A 20985-nucleotide genomic window follows, 5' to 3' on the forward strand; every position below is an offset into this window, starting at 1 on the left:
AGCAGTAGCAGCAGTAGTAAGAGCGGCAACAGCAGTAGCAGCTGTAGTAGTGGTGGTAGTGGTGGTAGTACGGTAGCAGTAGTAGTAGTAAGGCTATCCGTTATTGCCGTAGTCGTAGTAGGATATATTGATGTAGTAGTATCAGCATCCTTATTATTATTACTATTATTATTATTATTATTATTATTGTCCGTCCCCTCCCCGGAGGAGCCCGGGGACAGGTATTGTTTCGGCTCGGTTTGTCTGTTTGTATATCTGTGTCTGTTAACAACTTTACGCGAAAACTGGTGATTTTGATTTAACCCGCCCCGTCCCGTCGACGTATGGGTACGTTGCAACATTTTGCATTTGCCAGTCCTGGCGACGTACTGGTACGTCGTGCAATTGCAAGGTCCCTAATTTGCACAATTTTCAATTTCCGCGTGTGATTTTTCGTACGTATACACGGGACACCTTCCTCTATTCCTCTTCAAGATGCCAAGCAGGGACAATGCCTTACACTGCATAACCTCCCCTCTCCCCCCCTCATGCCATTGTCTCGGCAATTCACCTGTTACCAGTGACCTGGCCAGTAAAGACATTCAGGACCAGAGTGATTCCCCAATCGATGACAATGTGTAGGACAAAGTTTACATAGCATTTGAGGAAGAAACAGTCAGAAATAATGATCAGGTAATGTGGCAAAAGAAGGTCAGGTATGGTGATGAGTTAGTGAGTGAAACAATGCTTATAATGCCTATATTGCTGTTTGAAAACCAATATACTCTTGTACTACATATAAATTCGTACCAAGTAAATAAATAAATACTGTTTATGAGTGGTGTGAAATAGTTACCCTCCCATAGAACTCGTTTTCTTTGGTGCCAGCCTGTTAGAAAACCCAGTCAGGTAAGGAGGTACTCATACCTGGATCGAGTATTTTAAACCTCAGGTGAGCAATTTCTCTATGAATTTTCGATGTTTCTCACCAAAAGCGGAGGTTTTAGCTAAAAAAAAAAAATTTTTGAAAATACCTCGGGATTGGGGGGTGTCAGAGGTGCGAAATAGCTCGGGACGTGACAGGTTAAATAACAGGGATGATGTGCTATGAACTTATGATCACTGATCAAATTTTGGAACAAACTGGGCCAAGGCCCATGCTGTACATCCCCCAAAAATGTAAAAAAAAAAAAAAAAAAAAAAAGTAAAAAATCGTTTTTATCTCGATAACTGCTTTGAAAATCGTCATATCGACATGAAACCAAAACCTAATGGTGCATTTTTTCAAATCTGCTTTCAAACATGCCTCGTTATATCAGGGTTGTCACCCCCAGTTAGCGGTAGGGAGGTTAGTGTCAGGTGGGTTGGGCCAAAAATTTCAAATGGGCATGAAATCGTCAGTTTTCACTCGATTTACTCTATATTTGATAAGCGACATTTTTGACTAGATATCCTGTTGTGTTTATACGTCAGCACTAAAATGACTGCCGGGGACGGGTCTGCTGTGCCTTGGCACCACTTCTTGTTATGATGATGATGATGATGATTATATTAACTGTGCAATGTGTCCATCATAAATGATACATAAATGCCGGTTATGTATCCACTCAGCCATCATTCTGTACAGATGTGTGTCAACAGTGATAGTGATACTTGGGTTGAGGATACGGAAATGTCTAACTGTTAGTTTATGTATCTGTAGATCTGTCTGCATGTGTGTGTGTATTTATCTACCAGTCTATCTATCTACTTACCTCTCTACCTCTGTTTCTCAATATATCTCCTTTCGACACACATTCACCTCCCCTTCCTATGTGGTTCTGTCTGTTAATCAATCAGTCTATCAGTCAATCAGTCAATCAGTCAGTCTATGTGTCTACTTATCTATCGATCTCTGTCCGTCTATCTGTCTGTCTATTTATCCGTCTATCTTCCATCTCCCCTCCACACATATGCACCTCCTTTTGCGTTGATATGTATGCATGTATCCATCTATGTTTATCTATCCACCCATCCATCTATCTGTATGTCCTTCAATCTATCTGTTTATCTGTCTATCTATCTATCTATTTATCTATCTATCTACCTATCTATCTATCTACAGCCTACAGGGTGTGATCATCGCTACACCAACGTATCTTCACAAGTCCCTCATCATTCGCGCCTTGAACTCAAATTTGCCTCTCTTTTGTGAGAAGCCCATCGCAGACAGCTGGGAGGAAACCAGGGCGTGCTACCAGGCGGCTGAGAAGGTAAGACAGAGAGAGAGAGAGAGAGAGAGAGAGAGAGATGGGGAAGACGGGAGGGGCCAGTGTGCTTCTGTATTATCTTCATGTTCATTGTAGACTGGTATGTAACATCAGATGGATGGATAGAGAAGGACAAGTAGATAGATAGCAAGACAGGTATCTAATATACTATAGCACTAGCCGTGTGTGTGTGTATGTGTGTGTGTGTGTGTGTGTGTGTGTGTGTGTGTGTGTGTGTGTGTGTGTGTGTGTGTGTGTGTGTGTGTGTGTGTGTGTGTGTGTGTGTGTGTGTGTGTGTTCTTACTTAATTCTTACCTAATTGTATCTTTACAGGAATGAGTCAAGCTCGTACTCTCCCGTGTCTTAAACCATATTTATCGTACATATCATTAAATCTGTGAATTGTTTTGGCACAGACTATTTCATTCGGTAGTGCATTCCACTGATCAACCGCTTTATTTGGGAAACTAATTTCCTTACGTCTCTATCACCTCTCTTTTTATGCAGTTTTTTTGCAGTGTCTTCTTGCTGATACATCCCCATAGGTTATGTAATCATTTATGTCTATTTTCTCCTTCCCTGATATGCATTTATGTAGCATAATCATGTCACCTCTTTTCAGTAGATTCAGTTTTTTTAGCCTTTCTTCGTAGCTTAGATCCCTTAATGGTACCCATCTTGTAGCGGCCTTTTGAACTTTTTCAATCTTGTCTATGTGTTTTTTGAGATGAGGACTCCTGACTACTGATGCATACTCCAGGGTTGGTCTGATGAATGATGTTATTATCTTTCTTAGCATGTCTTCATTTATGTATGTGAATGCTATTCTCATATTTGCAAGCAGTGTATACATGTTCCGTACCTTCTCACTGATGTGGTCAGCCGGAGATAGTCTGTTATTAATAATCACACCTAGGTCCTTCTCTCTTTCTGATGTGTGTAGGGTTTTATTTCCTAACTTATAATCCCACCCAGATCTTTTTCCACTTTTGCCAAACTTGATTACATGACACTTGTCCACATTGGATTCCATTTGCCATGTATTACTCCATTCATGAAGTTTATTTAATTCTTCTTGTAGGTCTTTACAAGAGTCTGTGTTAGTAATTCTCCTTTGTATTTTTGCATCATCTGCAAACATATTTAGATAGCTTTCATTTCCAGTGTTACTGTCTGTATCATTTAGATACACTAAAAACATGATTGGTGCCAGCACTGAGACCTGTGGAAGTTCGCTAGTTACTTCTCTCCATGATGAGTAATTTCCCCTTAGTACTGTTCTCATTTCTCTTTTTATGAGAAAATCTTGCATCCAACAATACAGCTTGCCTCGGATTCCTCCTTGATGGTACAGTTTCCATAGAAGTCTCTGGTGCGGTACTATGTCAAATGCTTTCTTGAAATCTAAATAGATACTGTCCACCCATCCTTCTCTTTTATGTAATGTGTCTGTTACTCTGTCATTGTAGCACAACAGATTTTCCTTTTCTGAAACCAAACTGTTTTTCTGTTATCATATTGTGCTCTTCTAGATGATTTACCCAAGTTTTTCTTATAAGCTTTTCTAATACCTTGCTTACAACACTGGTTAGTGATATTGGTTGGTAGTTAAGTGGATTTTGTCTGTTCTCTTTCTTGAATAAGGGAACAATGTTTGCTTTCTTCCAAGTATCAGGTAGTTTACCTTGTCCAAAGGATTAGTTGAAAATTAAAGATAATGGTTTACTTAACTAAATAAAAGACAAAAAATAAGCCTCGGACAAGGACTGACCAAAAGATGACGACCAAAGACCGGACAAAGGACATGGTAATCGGAACGTGGAATGTAAGGGGAGCGAATAATGAGGTGAAAGAGAGATTGTACAGGTGCTTGAGGGTGCGAAAGTTGATGTATGCGGAATAAATGGAACGAAATGGAGAGGTGAAAGTGTCAGAGAATGGGAGTATGGATGGGGTAAATGTGCAGGAGTAGGTGAGAGGGCAAAAGAAGGAGTATGTATAGTTGTGAGTAAAAGATGGAAAAAGAGCATAAGAGAGTATGGATCAATTGGGTCAAGGATTGTGTGGGTAAGATTGAAATTGGAATACAAATGTGGGCGATTATGTGTGTGTATGCGCCAATGCAAGATCATGCAAGCAGAGTGAGAGAAGAGTTCTGGACAAATGTGGAAGTGTGCATGGAAAAGTTTGGAAGGAATGAGAGAGTGTTTTTGATCGGTGATATGAATGGTAAAGTAGGGAATGTGAAGGTGGATGGAATAGTTGGTAAGTGGGATGTGCTTGCTGAGATAGATGAGACTGGCAGTGGGTTAGTGGACATCTGTGCTGGGAGGGGGTTGACGATGGCCAATACCCTCTTCAGGCACAAAATGATCCACAGGTATACATGGCGAGTGATGGGAAGGGTGGGTGGTGAACTGAATGAAAGGAAGGCAATGATTGATTATGTGTGTGTGGATGAAAGGATGCGAAAATGTGTAATGGATGCAAGAACTTATAGAGGTTGGGGGAGTGGACTTTCTGACCACTACTTGGTGGTGGCCAGAATCAGGGTCCAATTAGAATCGAGAAATAGAAGAAGGGAAGGACGAGAAGGAGTTTTTGTAAGGAGAGTGGAAAGGTTACAAGAGGATGAGAAAAAGGCAGAGTATAAGAGAGAAGTGGAGGAACGATTGGGCAAAAATGAATTGGAGCAGATGGGGGACGTGGAAGGTGTGTGCAGGATATTTACAGAAGAAATATGTGCAGCATGTGATGTGGTGTGTGGGATGAAAAGAAGACGGAGGGGTGTGCAAGGAACAGCGTGGTGGAATGAAGACGTAAGACAGGCTGTGGCACAAAAGAAGAAAGCATACAATGAATGGATGAGAAATAGGGGAGTGGAAAAAGTTGAGAGGTGGAAGAGAGAGTTATATGTAGAAAGAAAGAGAGAGGTGAAAAGATTAGTAAGAGAGAGTAAGAAGAAAGCGGATGATGAATTTGGAAGGAACTTGAGTGTAAAGTGCAGGGACTGTAAGAAAATGTTCTGGAAAGAGGTGAAAAGAGTAAAACAGGGTGGAAGTGAAGTTAGCAGGGGAGTGAAAGATAAAAATGGTAGATTACTAGTGGAGAAGGGAGAAAAAGTGAGCAGATGGAGAGAACACTTTAAGGAATTGTTGAACATACAGGATGGAAGTAATGCGAGTATAAGTGGCTGGGGAATGGCTGCGAGAAGGAGGGAGGTGAGAAGACAGAAAGAAATCAGTAAGATAGAAGTTGTGGAAGCAATGAAGACAGTTAGATTGGGGAAAGCCCCAGGAATTGATGGAGTGTGTGGTAAAATGCTGAAGTATGGAGGAGAGATAGTAGTAAAATGGATGTGGAAAATGTGCAGATTGGCCTGGGAGGAAGGTAGAGTCCCGGAGGATTGGAAGTCAGGTATAATTATTCCCTTGTACAAAGGAAAAGGGGAAAAAGAAGTGTGTGGTAATCATAGGGGTATCTGTCTTCTTAGTATAATAGGAAACGTGTATGGTAGGATACTTATTGACAGAGTTAGAGAAAGAACAGAGGAATTAGTTGGAGAAGACAGGGAGGCTTTATGAAGGGAAGAGGTTGTGTAGATCAGATATTCATTCTTAGATCTTTAGTTTCTAGACAAGGAAAAGAAGTTGTATGTGGCTTTCATGGATTTGGAGAAAGCATATGACAGGGTAGATAGACAAGGATTGTGGAAAGTATTAAGAATATTTATGGAGTAGATGGGAAATTGTTGAATGCTAAAAAGAGTATGTATGATGGTCCTTAGGCTGCAGTGCATGTGGATGGTGAACTGATTGCATTTTTCTCTTTGAAGGTTGGGTTGAAACAGGGCTGTGTCATGTCTCCATGGTTGTTCAATCTGTACATGGATGGGGTAATAAAAGAGGTACAGGGTAGGGTAGTGGATGATGGAGTGGCCCTGGTGAGAAAGGAAAGTGTTTGGAAACTCCCTATACTGTTGTTTGCAGATGATACTGTGTTGTTGAGTGAAGACGAAGGAGAGCTGCATGGCTTGGTGGATGAGTTTGGCAGAGTGTGTAAGAAACGGAATCTAAAGATGAATGTAGGGAAGAGTAAAATGATGGTCTTTGAGAGAGGTGAAGTCAGTGAATGTTCAGCGAGGTTGGATGGTGAGGAATTGGAAAATGTGAGTACGTTTAAGTACTTGGGTAGTGTGATGAGTAAGGACGGAGGTTTGGAGGGTGAAGTGGTTGAAATGGTACAGCAGGGAAGAAAGGTTGCTGGTTCCTTGAAAGCAGTGATAAGAAACAGGGAAGTGAGCATGGAAGTGAAAACGTTACTACATAACAGTATTGTGATACCAACTCTAACGTATGGAAGTGAAGCTTGGACGTTGTTGGAAGGACACATGTCAAGAGTGAGAGCAGTGGAAATAAGTTATTTAAGAGGAGCCTGTGAAATCACATGGAGAGACAGGCTGACAAATAAGGATATAAAGGAGAGTTGTGTGGATGTGGATGTGACAGGAAGCATTAGCAGGAATACACTGAGGTGGTTTGGCCATGTGGAGAGGATGGAGGGTGAAAGAATGACGAAGAGAGTGTATGTGAGTGAGGTGGAGGGGGAAAGAGCGAGGGGGAGGCCGAGGGTGAGATGGAGGGATGGGGTGGAGAGGTATATGAGAGAGGGGGGTGTGAGTTGGGAGCGGGACAGGGCGACGTGGAGGCGATTTGTTTGTGGCCACCCCAAACGGGATTGAGGCGTCTGGCAATGGATAGATAAATAGTTTACATAACTCCTCTGCACATTCATGTAGCACCCAACATGAAATTTCATCAGGACCATTTGCTTTTCCTTTGTCTAATTTACTTAACTCCTCCTGTATTTCTTTTTCTGATATTTGTGTATCTGGTAGTATGTATGGGCATGAATGCTCCACATAATCCCTCTCAAAAAATTTTTCTTCCGTAAAAACTGATTGGAAAGTCTTGTTTAGTGCTTCACAAATATCCTCTCTTGTGTACAGGTGATTCCCTCGTCCGTAATGGATTGTATTTTATCTTTTACTTTGGTTTCGCTTCTGATGTAGCTGTAAAATATCTTCGGTTGATCATTACTTTCATTTATGATATCCTCCTCAAACTGTTTTTATGCTTCCCTCCTTATTCTTGTATAATCGTTTCTTGCCTGTTTATAGTTGTTATATGCCCTTTCACTATTGTGTCTTCTGTATCTATTCCCACAACAGATCTCTTTTATTCTTTTGATTTTTTACATTTTGTGTTGAACCATTTCTTTATTTTCTTTTCTGCTTCTTTGTGCTGTGGGATGTACTTCTGGACTCCTATTTCATAAAGTTCACAGAATGTTTTATATATAGCATTTAAATCTTGTCCTCTAAGCTCCTTTTCCCAATCAATTTCTAAGAAGTACTTCTTTAGGTCATGATAGCTTCCCTTTTTATAGTTTAGGCTCTTTTTGTAACTTTCATTGCCGTTAACTATGTCATATGCAATCCTGAAGTGTGTGTGTGCGTGTGTGTGTGTGTGTGTGTGTGTGTGTGTGTGTGTGTGTGTGTGTGTGTGTGTGTGTGTGTGTGTGTGTGTGTCTGTGTGTGTATTTTGGGCAGCCGAAACTACACATTCAAGTGCACCAAAATTGGCACAAAAATCGCAAAAAATTTGCTGATGTGAAAAAACTTGGTCCCATCACGATTGAAAAACTCTTACTCTATTTAATGAGTGATCACATCTTGACCAAAAAGAGCCGCTCTCCCCGCCCGGCATAGGATCTCCGTAAATTTTTTTCTCCATAGCTACAGCAGCGCGAGAGCCCTCAGCAGGAGTAAGGGCCAGGGGCCCGAAGGGTCCACGAGCACTTGTAGATCTCTCTCTCTCTCTCTCTCTCTCTCTCTCTCTCTCTCTCTAATACCTAATGAGATAGAGTTACGTAGGTCGACAAACAGACAGTTATACAAATATTACATAAACTGGTAGAAGGAAACAGTTTCTTTGCATTTTAATGCTCCTAATATCAATTTTTCTAATTAGTAAACCCCTCGGATATAAAATCTCTCTCTCTCTCTCTCTCTCTCTCTCTCTGTCGGCAGATCAACAAGGCACTCCTGTGTGCCTTCAAGCCTTCAATCGCCGCTTCGACCCTTGCGCAGGCAGTTAAGAAATCAGGTATGAACATTTATCTGTCTGTCTGTCTGCCTGTCTGTCTATCTGTCTACTTGCCTTTTAATCATTTGTAAGGAGCGTTGTGGTGTGGATGTGCATGTGATAGGAAGCGTTATGAGGAACACACTGAGGTGGTTTGGCCATGTGGAGAGGATGGAGGGTGAAAGACTGACGAAGAGAGTGTATGTGAGTGAGATGGAGAGGGGAAGAGGGAGGGGGAGGCCAAGGATGAGATGGAGGGATGGGGTGGAGAGGTATATGAGAGAGTGGGGTGTGAGTTGGGAGCAGGGCAGTGAAATGGCGGGGGACAGGGCGACTTGGAGGCGATTTGTTTGTGGCCACCCCAAACGGGATTGAGGCGTCTGGCAATAGATAGATAGATAGATAGAAAATTCCTCATTTATTGTATATTCCTAATTTATCTTCAGTATTTCTGTCTGCCTGTCTGTCTGTCTGTCTTCTGTCTGTCTGTCCGTCTCTGTCTCTGTCCGTCTGTCTGTCTGTCTGTCTGTCTCTCTCTCTCTCTCTCTCTCTCTCTCATTAATATTTACCACATTTCTGATGATTGAAGTTACATAAGGCTCTGATTTATTCTCTTATCTCCATTTGTGTTAGTAGTAGTAGTAGTAGTAGTAGTAGTAGCAGTGTTGGTGGTAGTAATAGTAGTGACGGTAGGAAAAATGCCCAGGAGCTATAAAGTGATCGTAATGGGCGATATGAATGGAAGAGTAGGCACTGGTCCTGAGGATAACATAATGGGTTGTCATGGAGTACCAGGAGAAAATGATAATGGGAAGCGACTGAAGGTTATGTGTCAGGAGAGGAAGTTGTGCATTTGTAACTCATATTTCAAACACAAAGATGCACATAAATATACATGGTATAGAGGGAACAGGGATTGTGTTGAAAGGAGCCTGATTGATTACGTTCTCGTAGAGAGGTCGATGCTGGGAATGGTGGCTGATACAAGGATCATGCAAGGACGATGTGGAGGTCTGTCAGATCATATGATTGTGGTACGCAAAATCAAGCTAAGTAATTCCATGAGATGGCCCAGGTGAGGGAGGAGCAGTCAGGGAGAAAGACTGAAAGTCGAGAAGCTGAGGATCAAAGAAATGGCAGATGAATAGTGGACCAAAGTAGGGGAGGAGTTAGAATCAGTGAATTGGAATGAAATGGATCTGGACAGCTTGTTGAATGCATATAGGAACAGCTTAGTTAGAAATGCCAAATCGATGTGTGGTGTGGCAAGAGTAACAACAAAGAAAAAATGTATGGCATGGTGGGATGAAGATGTAAAGAGAGCAGTGGAGGAAAAGAGGAAGTGGCTAGAGTGATTACAGGACAGGGGTTCAAATGATATATAAACTGAATATGTTTAGAGCAAGAAGCACGTAAAGAGACCAGTGATGAGGAAAAAGGATAGGTAAATGATGATCTAAGAAGAAAAATGAATGCAAACTGCTCTGAAAATAGGAAGTTATTCTGGAAAGTGGTGCGGAAATGTAGAAGTCAAAGCTGAAAAAAATGTGAAGGTGTGTGGGATGTAAGTGGTAGATTATTAACCCATTGGGTAATGCAGTAAGGACCAGAGGGAAAGAATATTTTGAAAGCCTGATGAATGGGAACAGAGAGAGCAGAGCGGCTGTAAACATGATCAGTTTTGGGGGTGTGCAGAGAAGGAATGCAGTGCCAGGAAATGTGACACTCGCACAGGTGAACAACGCTGTGAAGCGCCTGAAAAATGGGAAAGCATCTGGGATTGATGAGGTGTATGCAGAGATGATTAAGTGTAGTGGAGAGAGTGGAATGAAGTGCTTGTTGGAGATATGTAAGAAGGCATGGATAAGTGAAACTGTGCCAGCAGAGTGGAAAAAGGCTGTGATTGTACCCCTGTACAAAAATAAAGGTGAGCGAAGTGAGTGCAAGAATTATCGTGGCATAAGTTCCTTGAGTGGGATAGGGAAGGTATATGGAAGAATTATTACAAAGAGAGTAAGATAGGTATCAGAAATCCTAGTGAGTGATGAACAGGGTGGCTTTAGGAGTGGCAGAGGATGTGTGGATCAAATATTTACAGTGAGACAGATAGTAGAGAAGACTTGTGTGAAGGACTGTAAGGTGTTAATGGCATTCATGCATCTGGAAAAAGGAGACGGAGAAGGATTGTGGAAGGTTTTCCGCATGTACGGTGTAGATGGTATGCTGCTAGGTGCCGTTAAGAGTTTTTATGATGGTAGTGAAGCATGTGTAAGGGTTAATGGGCATCTTAGTGAATGGTTCACGATCGGTGTGGGGGTACTGCAACAAGGTTGTGTGATGTCCCCATGGTTGTTCAATATATATCTGGATGGGGTGATCAGAGAAGTAAAAACACGAATAATGGAGAGGGGTATGGCGTTGGTAATGCATGGTGATGGATGGAAAATCTCAAATTTGCTGTATGCTGATGATGCAGTACTACTTGTTAATACCGGACAAGAACTTGGTAGACTAGTGCAGAGGTTTGCTAATGTCTGTGAGCTTCGTGCCTTGACAGTAAATGTAGAAAAAAGTAAAGTGATGGTTATTGAGAGGGAAGGTGACTCCCAGTGCAATGTTACAGTGAATGGAGAGAGACTGGAAATTGTGAGAGAGTTCAAATACCTGGGTACAGTGATAGAAAAGAGAGGAAATGTGCAAAAGAAGTGGAAAGCAGAATGAAACAAGGAAGGAAAGTACCTGGTGCAATGAAGGCCTTGATAAGAAACAGAGGCTTGAGCGTTGCAGCTGACCGAGGCTTACATGAAGGAGTGTTAGTGCCAGCTTTAACATTTGGATGTGAGACTATGGTGTGGCATGAAAATGAAAAGGCAAGAGTGAAAGCAGTGGAGATTGGACGGCTGATGAATGTATGTGGAGTACAGGGAGTGGACAGCATACGAAATAATGTAATTCGTGAAAGATGTGGAATGAGGAACTCTGTGAACACCAGAATCGAAGAGAGTGTACTGAGATGGTATGGTCATGTGGAGAGAAAGGATAACAACAGAGTGGTGAAGAAGGTGTATCTGTGCGAATATAAAGGAGGGAGGAGGTGAGGTAGGCCAAGGAGAAGGTGGAGGGATATGACTGATGAGTGTGTGAGGAAGAGAGGTTCGAGCTGGTTGGATGAATATTGTGAAGACAAGTGCATGATCAGGGATCTGGCACCCTTTTTTAACGTGGCAGCGTCCTGATTGACTCTATAGGATAAGTTTGTCTGAAGGTACAGAACGTGATGAATGTTTTTGGCGTATCCGATAGAGCCAGGATTCCGGGGACTTGAATGATGAGTGATTGGGGGCGTGGTCCATTGGACTGGGCAAATTTGGGGTATCTGGATATTGCTACTCCTCACTCTGCCCTGGGGTGGGAAGGAGGTCCGGATGATGATGATGATGATGATGATGATGATGATGATGAAGATGATGATGATGACTGTTGTTGTTGTTGCTGTTGTTGTTGTTATTGTTATTATTAGTATTGTTATTGTTATTATTATTATTATTATTATTATTATTGTTATTATTATGAGTGGTGTTGTTGTGTTGCTGGTAGTAGTCGTATCAGACATAATAGTGGAAATCGTACTTGTCGTAGCAGTGGTAGTAGTAGTAGCAGTAGTAGTTGCAACCCTAGATTCATCTGAATGTGAACCCAGGGGACTGCAGGCCAAAGATGCCCTCCATCCTAAGGAACGTTGTTATAACTGGGCAGCTCCACCACCCAGTGATGATACCACCACTTGAAGGCACTCCACTCCAGCACCAGTGTTGTGTAGTGATTAAGTATTTATATTTTAAGTAAGTTTAGCGGCCCACCTTTATTCGATACGCATTGATCACAAGTGTTCGTCTTGCTTATTATCCTCAGGTCCAGGCGGGTGTGGTGGGGCAGGTACATATAGTTAAAACAGTAGCCAGAGACTCCCCCTTACCCAGCATCGAATACCTCAAAGTCTCTGGTAAGATGTTATTGTTGTTGTTGCTGATGATTATTATTTTTTGTTGTTGTTTTTGTTGTTGTTGTTGTGACCCAAAGTTCATCTGGATGTGTGCTCAGTGAACTGCAGGCTGAAATTTCCCTTCTGTAGTCCATGGTCATCCTTCTGGGGAGATGAGGAGAGAGCTAAGGGACGTTTGTATTACTGGGCAGAGGAGCCTCTCGATTATACTGGGGCCATCGTGTGAAGGTGTCCCTCTCTGGCACCTCTTGTCACGTTAAGTAATCCTTTATATATCCCTAGCATATACTCAGTATGGGCGATGCTTAGAAAAATAGAATACAATAGATTACCTCAAAGTCACTTGTAATTTGTAAAGTCGGTTTGTTTTTCACTTTACGTAACTGGGCCACTCCCACTGTCGTGGTTACATGAAATTCGACAAGCGTCTGTTAGTTCATACTTCCTAATATGTCTTTTTTTCATCTTTATAGGGGTTATTTTTCAACTCTGCGCTGTAAATGGTATAGATTTCTTTTTTCGCTTGTTTCCTTTTATTCCGTCTTCACAGGGGTATTTTCCATGACTGCTGTGTGCATGACGTATGCTACGTTTTTCCTAATATTTCTCTTCGTCTTGACAGGGTGTATTTTCCACGAATTCACACTTCGCCAGATGGATTCCGTACTTCCTAATAGTTCTCCTTTCGTCATCACAGTGGAATGTTTTCCATGACTACGCTGTACACAACACACATTTCATATTTCATAGTATTTCTCATTTCACCTTGACAGGGTGTAACTGCGCATAGTTCCTGTACTTCCCAATATTGCGTCTTTCGTCTTCACAGGGGGTATTGACCATGAGTGTTCAGTTCATGACATGGATTCTGCACGTCCTAGTATTTCCCTCTTATTGCACAATTCATCACAGATTCCATACTTCCTAACATCTTTTTTTTTTTTTTTTGTCTTTACAGGGGGTATTTTCCACGACTGTGCTGTGCTCGACATAGATTTAGTATGTTGGGTGCTGGGTGAGTATCCCACCCACGTCTTTGGCTCCGCCAGCGCCTTCATCCCCTAGGTGGCTGCAATTAACGACCACGATACCGTTGCCTTCACTATGAAATTTGCCTCCGGGGCGATCTCCATGACCGATCTTAGCCGCAATGCTGTCTATGGCTATGATCAGAGGATAGAGGTAGGAAGGAGTTCCCTCGTTTTACTTATATATACCCAATCTATCTATCTATCAGTCTATATCCATCTCTCTCTCTCTTTCTCTCTCTCTCTCTCTCTCTCTCTCTCTCCCACGGAAAGCAAATTCCGCGGATACTTGAATCATCATCACAAAATGGCTTATTATTTCCACATAAGCTAAGCAGATCTCTGAAAAAATAAAAACATACTTTAAAATATTACGAATACATGTTAACAGTCACCAAAAGAGTGTGTGTTCTCTTCATAACCTTCGTACAATGACGACAATTGCTGTATGACGATGATGATTGCTGTATAGATGACGATGATTGCTCGATGATGACGACGGTGATTGAAGTGCATTTCCTACAGTGCCAATGTGATGAGGCGACAAGATGTGTGGCGGCATTGTAGGTAAGCTGTGAGTCTAGTCTGACCCCTCTGACAGGACGTCAGATAACACCTTACGCTCCCTCTTTGACTTAGAAGGATTGCTTTTATCCTTTACTTGTTTCCTGGGAGTCATTTTTCACTTACACAGTGAAGTATAGTATAGTTGTATACACGAGAAGGGCGACGACGACGTAAAGAACGAACTGATTGGTGTTTACAATAACACTGGAGGAGTGACGGGAATGCCCGTGGGTGCGGGTATGCTAACTGTAGCTACAAAAGAAGTGTGAGTTGCATTCCAATCTCAAATTAAGTTACAGTGTTTAGTACAGTATTAAAATAAGTTTGATCCGCGGAAACTTAAATTCGCGGATGCACAAATTCCGCGGATAAGAAGGTTCTACTATATATATATATATTCCCTGATGAAACTGGCCATTCCAGCAACTTAAGTCATAGCTGCATGAAAGTCGATTAACCTCGGTTATGAGGTAGAAATGAGTCTCGTTGGCTGCTAGTTAAATCAGCTTCCCTGTCTGACTACACTTAGTCATCAGCAGAGCTGAAAGAGGCTAGGGATCTTTGTCCGGTTAGAACAAATCCAATTTACCTCTCTTGTCTGTGTTTATCTGTTTGTCTATCCATCTATCAATCTTCATGAAATCTGTCTCTGGGACCATCTCTATGACCGTCCTTACCTGTAATGCATTGGATGGGTATGATGAGAGACTGGAGGTGGCCAAGTTTATTTTGACTTTCTCTCTCTCTCTCTCTCTCTCTCTCTCTCTCTTTCAACAGTCTCATATTTCTATTTTTTTTTCCCTCTCTCACTCTCTCTTTCATCTCTCCTTTTTGTCCAGGTCTTCGGTCCCAAGGGCATGGTCAGCTGCAACAATGAGCGTCCCTATCCACTGGTCACGTCCACAGTCCACGGACAATGCCAGCCTCCTCTCCTGTACTCTTTCCCGTCGCGTTATCACCAGGGTTATATAAATGAATTGGAACACTTCTGCGACGTTATTCAGGGTGAGATGGATAGACAGATAAATAGACTGGTTGATAAATAGATAGATCCTTGTCTTATTGTAGTTAATCTTGTAGGAGCTTTGTAACGTGGGACAGCTGGCCTACTGCAGTAATCCTATCTTCTTAAGTTGTAATAGATAAATAATTAGACAGATAAATAGATAGATAGGTAGATGGATTGATAGGTAGCTAGACTGACAAACAGATAGGGTGATTGTGTGCGTGTGTGAGAGAGAGAGAGAGAGAGAGAGAGAGAGAGAGAGAGAGAGAGAGAGAGAGAGAGAGAGAGAGAGAGAGAGAGAGAGAAGAAGAAGAAAAAAAAAAGAAGAAGAAGTAGAAGGAGAAGCAGCCGAGAAAGAGGTATGTTGAAACACAAGCTAACCTCTGCCCATTTTCTTCAAGGCCTGGATGACTTGAGTGTTTGCGGGGAGAACACGCTTAAAGTCTCCACCATCGCCTCAGCGCTGGAAGAATCTGTGGCTACCGGCAAGATGGTAGAGGTGAAGTACAAAGCAGGAGGAGAAGACTGAGAAAACTGAGCAAAGAGAGGAGGAATGTGGAGGAAAATGGAGGAAGGACTGATAAAAGACTCGCAGAGGGAATAATAATAATAATAATAATCTATCTATCTATATCTATCTATATACCTAGGCTGCTTCCCCCAAGGAAAGGGAGGTAGCCGAGACAGGACGACACACTCTCCATCTACTCATCCATTCAAACACATTCATTCACATCTTAGCCCCAAAGGGAAGAACGGACAGATCCTCACCGCACCACACCGCACAAGGGTCAACTGCGCAATGCAATCAGTGACATCCGCAGCAGGGCCCGACAGCAGAACTGGTTTACCCCTGCCACATCATAACATACCCATCCCCTTACCCGCACCTGACCTGACTAGCTGATCAGACCAAATGCGGGAGAATATCCCCTCAGGGCTGCGTCATCACTTATTTATTCACAATTTCTCTCCATTTATTTCTGTCACGCACAGCCACTCTTCCTTGCTCAACAGACATCCCTCTCGCATCCAGCGCTCTCTTCACACTGTCCATCCATCCTATTCGTGGTCTTCCTCTCACCCTTACACCTCTCACATCAGATCTCGTTATCTTTTTCACCAATCGCTCATTATCCATTCTCTCCATATGCCCAAACCATCGCAACACCCTCTGCTCAACTCTACCAGCCATCTCCTGAACAACTCCAGTTCTCCTTCGCACTTCATCATTTCGCACCCGATCCATATGCGTCACTCCACACATAATCCTCAGACACCTCATCTCCATTACATTCAAACTTTTCCTCTCTGCTACACCCATATTCCATGTTTCAGCCCCATATAATGCAGTCGGTACCACAACACCCTCATACAGCCTTCTCTTTACATCCATTCTAAGCGAACGACATTTAAACACTTTTTTCATTCCTCCCAGCACCTTTCCTACTTCATTTATTCTAAACTTCACTTCTGCATCTATTCTTCCATCCACAGCAACATGTGACCCTAGATATTTAAAACAATCTACCTCCTCAAGCAACTCACCATTCAAAACTATATTCATCCCCCTACCATCTATCAACCTCGTACACTTCATCACTTTACTCTTATTCTCATTTACTTTCAAATTCCTCCTTTCACACACCCTTCCAAACTCCTCTACCAACTGTCTCAATCTCTCCTCTGAATCAGTCACCAGTGCAGTATCATCTGCAAACAGCAGCTGCTTCAGATTCCAATCTCCACCATCAACATTTACCAGACTCATACCACCTAAAACTCTTGCATTCACCTCCCTTACAACACCATCCATGTAAATATTAAACAACCAAGGCGACATCACACATCCCTGTCGCAGCCCCACTCTCACGGGAAACCAATCACTCACAGCATTTCCCACTCTTACACATGCTCTACTATTTACATAAAAACTTTTCACCCCTTTTAGTAACCTACCATCAAGTCCATACAATCTTAAAACAGTCCACAAAGCCTCCCTATCAATTCTATCATACGCTTTCTCTAAATCCATAAATGCCCAAAACACATCCTTGCCTTTCGCTAAATACTTTTCACACACTTGTCTCACAGCAAACACCTGATCAACGCATCCCCCCCCCCCTCTCCTAAAGCCACACTGCTCATCACTAATCACTCCCTCTGTACCCTCTCTAACTCTCATAATTAACACTCTACCATACACCTTACCTACAACACTCAACAGACTTATACCCCTAAAGCTAGTACATTCATACTTATCACCCTTGCCTTTATACAACGGGACCACACAAGCACTTGCCCAGTCAATTGGCACCATACCTTTCTCAAAGCACACATTCAACAATCTTACTAACCAGTCAACAATAGTCACTCCACCACCCTTCAGGCATTCCACAGCACACCCATCCATACCTGCAGCTTTCCCTGTTTTCATCTCCTTTACTGCCTTCTCCACTTCCTCCTTCGTGATCAAAGAATCATTCAACTCTCCCAACACATTTATTCCTTGCACCCTTCCATCCGCCACAATCCCAGCCCCCCTTTCCTCCTCTACATTTAATAATCTTTCAAAATACTCTGCCCATCTCTTCCTTACTGCATCCATCTCAAGTAACATCCTTCCATCCTCTGCTTTTACTCGTTCTTCCTTCCCAGACTCTCCCTTTCGCACCCTCCCTTTTCACCTCCTTCCAAAACATTTTCTTATTCTGTTGAAAATTCTCTGTCAGCTGCCTACCCCACCTCTCATCTGCTGCCACTTTAGCATCACGCACAGCCCTTCTCGCTCTATTCCTCTTTTCCTTATACCTTTCATATGACATCTCATCCTTCCTCTGCAGCCACACTTCATATGCACGTCTCTTCTCGGCCACAGCCATACTTACTTCCTCGCACCACCATTCACTTACTTTTCTTACACCACCACCCACACGTCTCACACCACACACCTCTTCTGCATGCCCCACCACAGCACTCTTAAACAACTGCCATTCCTCCTCCACGCTGCCATTTTCCCGATCTTTCACTGCGTTCCACTCATCTTTCAGTTTCTCCTGATACTCTATCTTTTTCTCTCTTTTATCCAACTCACTCACTTTCAAAACCTCCCTGCCACACCTAACCCTCCTAGCTCTCACCCATCTCTTACCTACTCTTAACTTTCCCTCCACCAGGTAGTGGTCAGACATACCTCCACCCTCCCTCTTAGAACTCTCACATCCAACAATCTTCCTATTACATTCCTAGACACAACCACATAGTCCATCAAAGCTCTATCAACAACCCTTCCACCCTCCTGTCTCACCCATGTATACTTATAAATATCTTTCTTCTCAAACAGCGTATTCCCAATCACCATCTCTCGCTCAACACACATCGCTATCATTCGTTCCCCATTTTCATTTCTTCCAGGCACACCATGCATACCAACTACGCCTTCAACTGCTACATTTCCCACTCTAGCATTCAGATCTCCCATCATTACCACATTCACATTCGCTCCAAAACTCTGCAGACACTCATCAACATCATTCCAGAAAGACTCCCTCTCTTGTTCATCCCTTTCACTACCAGGCCCATATGCACTCACAAATACCCACAACTCACGTTCAAATTTCGCTTTCACCCACATCAGTCTCGATGACACCTCCTTCCATTCAATCACACACTGCTGTACTTCCGGACTCACTAATAAGGCCACACCTTCTCTTGCCCTTCCTCTATCAACACCTGACAATCTTCCATTCACACTTCCAAACATAGATTCCCCCTTCCCTTTCATCTTCGTTTCACTCAAAGCTAACACATCCAACTTTCTTCTCACAAACATTCTCCCAATCTCCTCCCTTTTAGCCTCGATCGTACTACATCCACGCACATTCATAGACCCAATCTTCAGGGTACGGGGATAACTCCATCCCCCATCCCTTTCTCTGGCCTGTCTCTTTTTAGGAACTAAAAAAACAGAGGAGGGGGTCCCTAGTCCCCTCACCCCGCCCCTTTTAGTCGCCTTTTACGACACGCAGGGAATACGGTGGCAGTATTCTTCCTAACACAACCTGGCCGCAGAGTAGTAGTAGTACCACTCCATAATAATAGTAATAGTAATAATAATAATAATTTGTAGTAGTAGTAGTAGTAGTTCTAGTGTTAGGTTAAGAAGAGCAGTTATACTGTTATCTTTTAAGTCCTTTAGTTCAGGAACTTTTTCTTTCTTTTTTTTTCCTTTTTAACATCTTTTCAAATGCTGGAACCGGGCCACTCACAGCTTGAATACTAAGTCGCGGTAACGTAAAATTTGATTAGCCTTCATTATGAGGTAGGAATGAGTCTCCTTGGTTACTAGTCAGAGCGACCCTCCAGTCTGACTACACTTGGTCATCATCTGAGCTGAAAGGGGTTACGGATCCTTGCCAGGTGAAAACTGTATATACGATTTCATTCAGCTTAGGGGAGCCTTCGCGCAGTGACGTGGTTAATGGGGCTGTTTCTTACCCCTCCACTTCAAAAACTCTCCAAAGCTGAATAAACATCATGTGAAAATAGCAAGGATTAAACTGATAATCCGTCATTGAACTGAAGTAGTTGTTTTTGTTGTTGTGGCTCCAGGCTCATCTGGATGTGAACCCACTGGACTGCAGGCTGAAGTTGCCCTTGCCATGCATTCCACTATCCTGTTTTCGGATATAAGGTGGGCGTGGCTGGCGGGTTTGTGGGTAGTGTTCACCCGGGGGTACAAACTCTAGCAGACATACCCAACCTGGGATTACCATAAGGGAGTGTTAGCAGCACCCTTACACACACACACACACACACACACACACACACACACACACACACACACACACACACACACACAGACATTCGGAAAGAGTGAGAGAGAGAGAGAGAGAGAGAGAGAGAGAGAGAGAGAGAGTAGAGGATGAGGTGAACGATAATCTATGTGTGTGTGTGTGTCTCAAAGACGGACGGTACTAAAATGGGAGGAAGATCATTAGGAACGCGACAGCATACATTATGTTCATAATTCATTGTATTGAGATTTACTGCTTGCGATAGGGGACTGGAAGAGAGAAGAGACTGGGATGGCGATGAGGAAGGGGAGAGAGAGGGTGGGAGGAGAAATAAAGGGGAAGAAAGGAAAGAACGTGGGAGAGGTGGAGATGGAAGGTGGGAAGCGTTCTAAGAGGATGGAGCTTAAGGAGGCATAAGGGACGAGTAGTGGACTGGAGAGGAGGGAGATGGAAGGATAGAAGGAAGGAGAAGGAAAGGGGTAAGAAGAGGATGAATGGGGGAGTAGCGAAGGATGCTGAGGAGAGAGAAGAGGGAGAAGAGGATTTAGATGACGGAAGGGATGGAAATAAGAAATGGAATACGAATAAATGGAGGGCAGCAGGCCACAGACGGTTGAGAGGTGGGGAGAACGGGGCTAGCGGTTAGGGAGAGAGAGAAAGAAAAGTGGAGGAATGTTTAAGGGATTGTGCGAAGGTGAGAAGAAGGAAAGAAAGAAAAGAGGGAGGGGATGAAGGAAGAAAGGAAAAAGAGGGGAGGGAAGGAGGTCAACAGAAGCAAAAGGTATCCGTAGAAAGAGATGCAGAGAGGAGGGATGGCAGAGGAGGAGCAGAAGAGAAGCAACGGGGCTGAAGATAAGGGGGAGGGAAAATAGGCCTGGGAAGGGTTACCAAGGAGAGATATCAATTGCTAAAGACCCTTCCCTCACCTAATACTTACAGTAGCTTAATATAAATTTTCCCTTACTCTCACTCCCACTCCCCTTTCACCTGTCACCTTACTTGTTTTCAAGCTCGTGCCTCCCCACACACCCTCATTTCACTCCTTTCCCTTCACTACATCTAACTCACTTCACTACCTCCCTGTGCTTCCTGTCACCTCACATCACGTCATTTATTAGTATCCACGTGATCATCCTTCATCTTTTTTTTTTTTTTTTACACCTAAACTGTCCATCTCATTAGCTTTACATCCTTATTATCACCCATCTGCC

General features: G+C 42.9%; 1 pseudogene; it reads left to right on the forward strand.

Annotated features, from left to right (window-relative positions):
- LOC145410109 (putative oxidoreductase YrbE) overlaps positions 1–15507 on the forward strand; it is an 18145-nt pseudogene extending 2638 nt beyond the window's left edge.
- Positions 15508–20985: the final 5478 nt, after the last annotated feature.

This window comes from Coenobita brevimanus, chromosome 84 (genome assembly GCF_032717465.1).
Source record: "Coenobita brevimanus isolate Jiangsu-jjx chromosome 84, ASM3271746v2, whole genome shotgun sequence".
NCBI classification, from domain to species: Eukaryota; Metazoa; Arthropoda; class Malacostraca; order Decapoda; family Coenobitidae; genus Coenobita; species Coenobita brevimanus.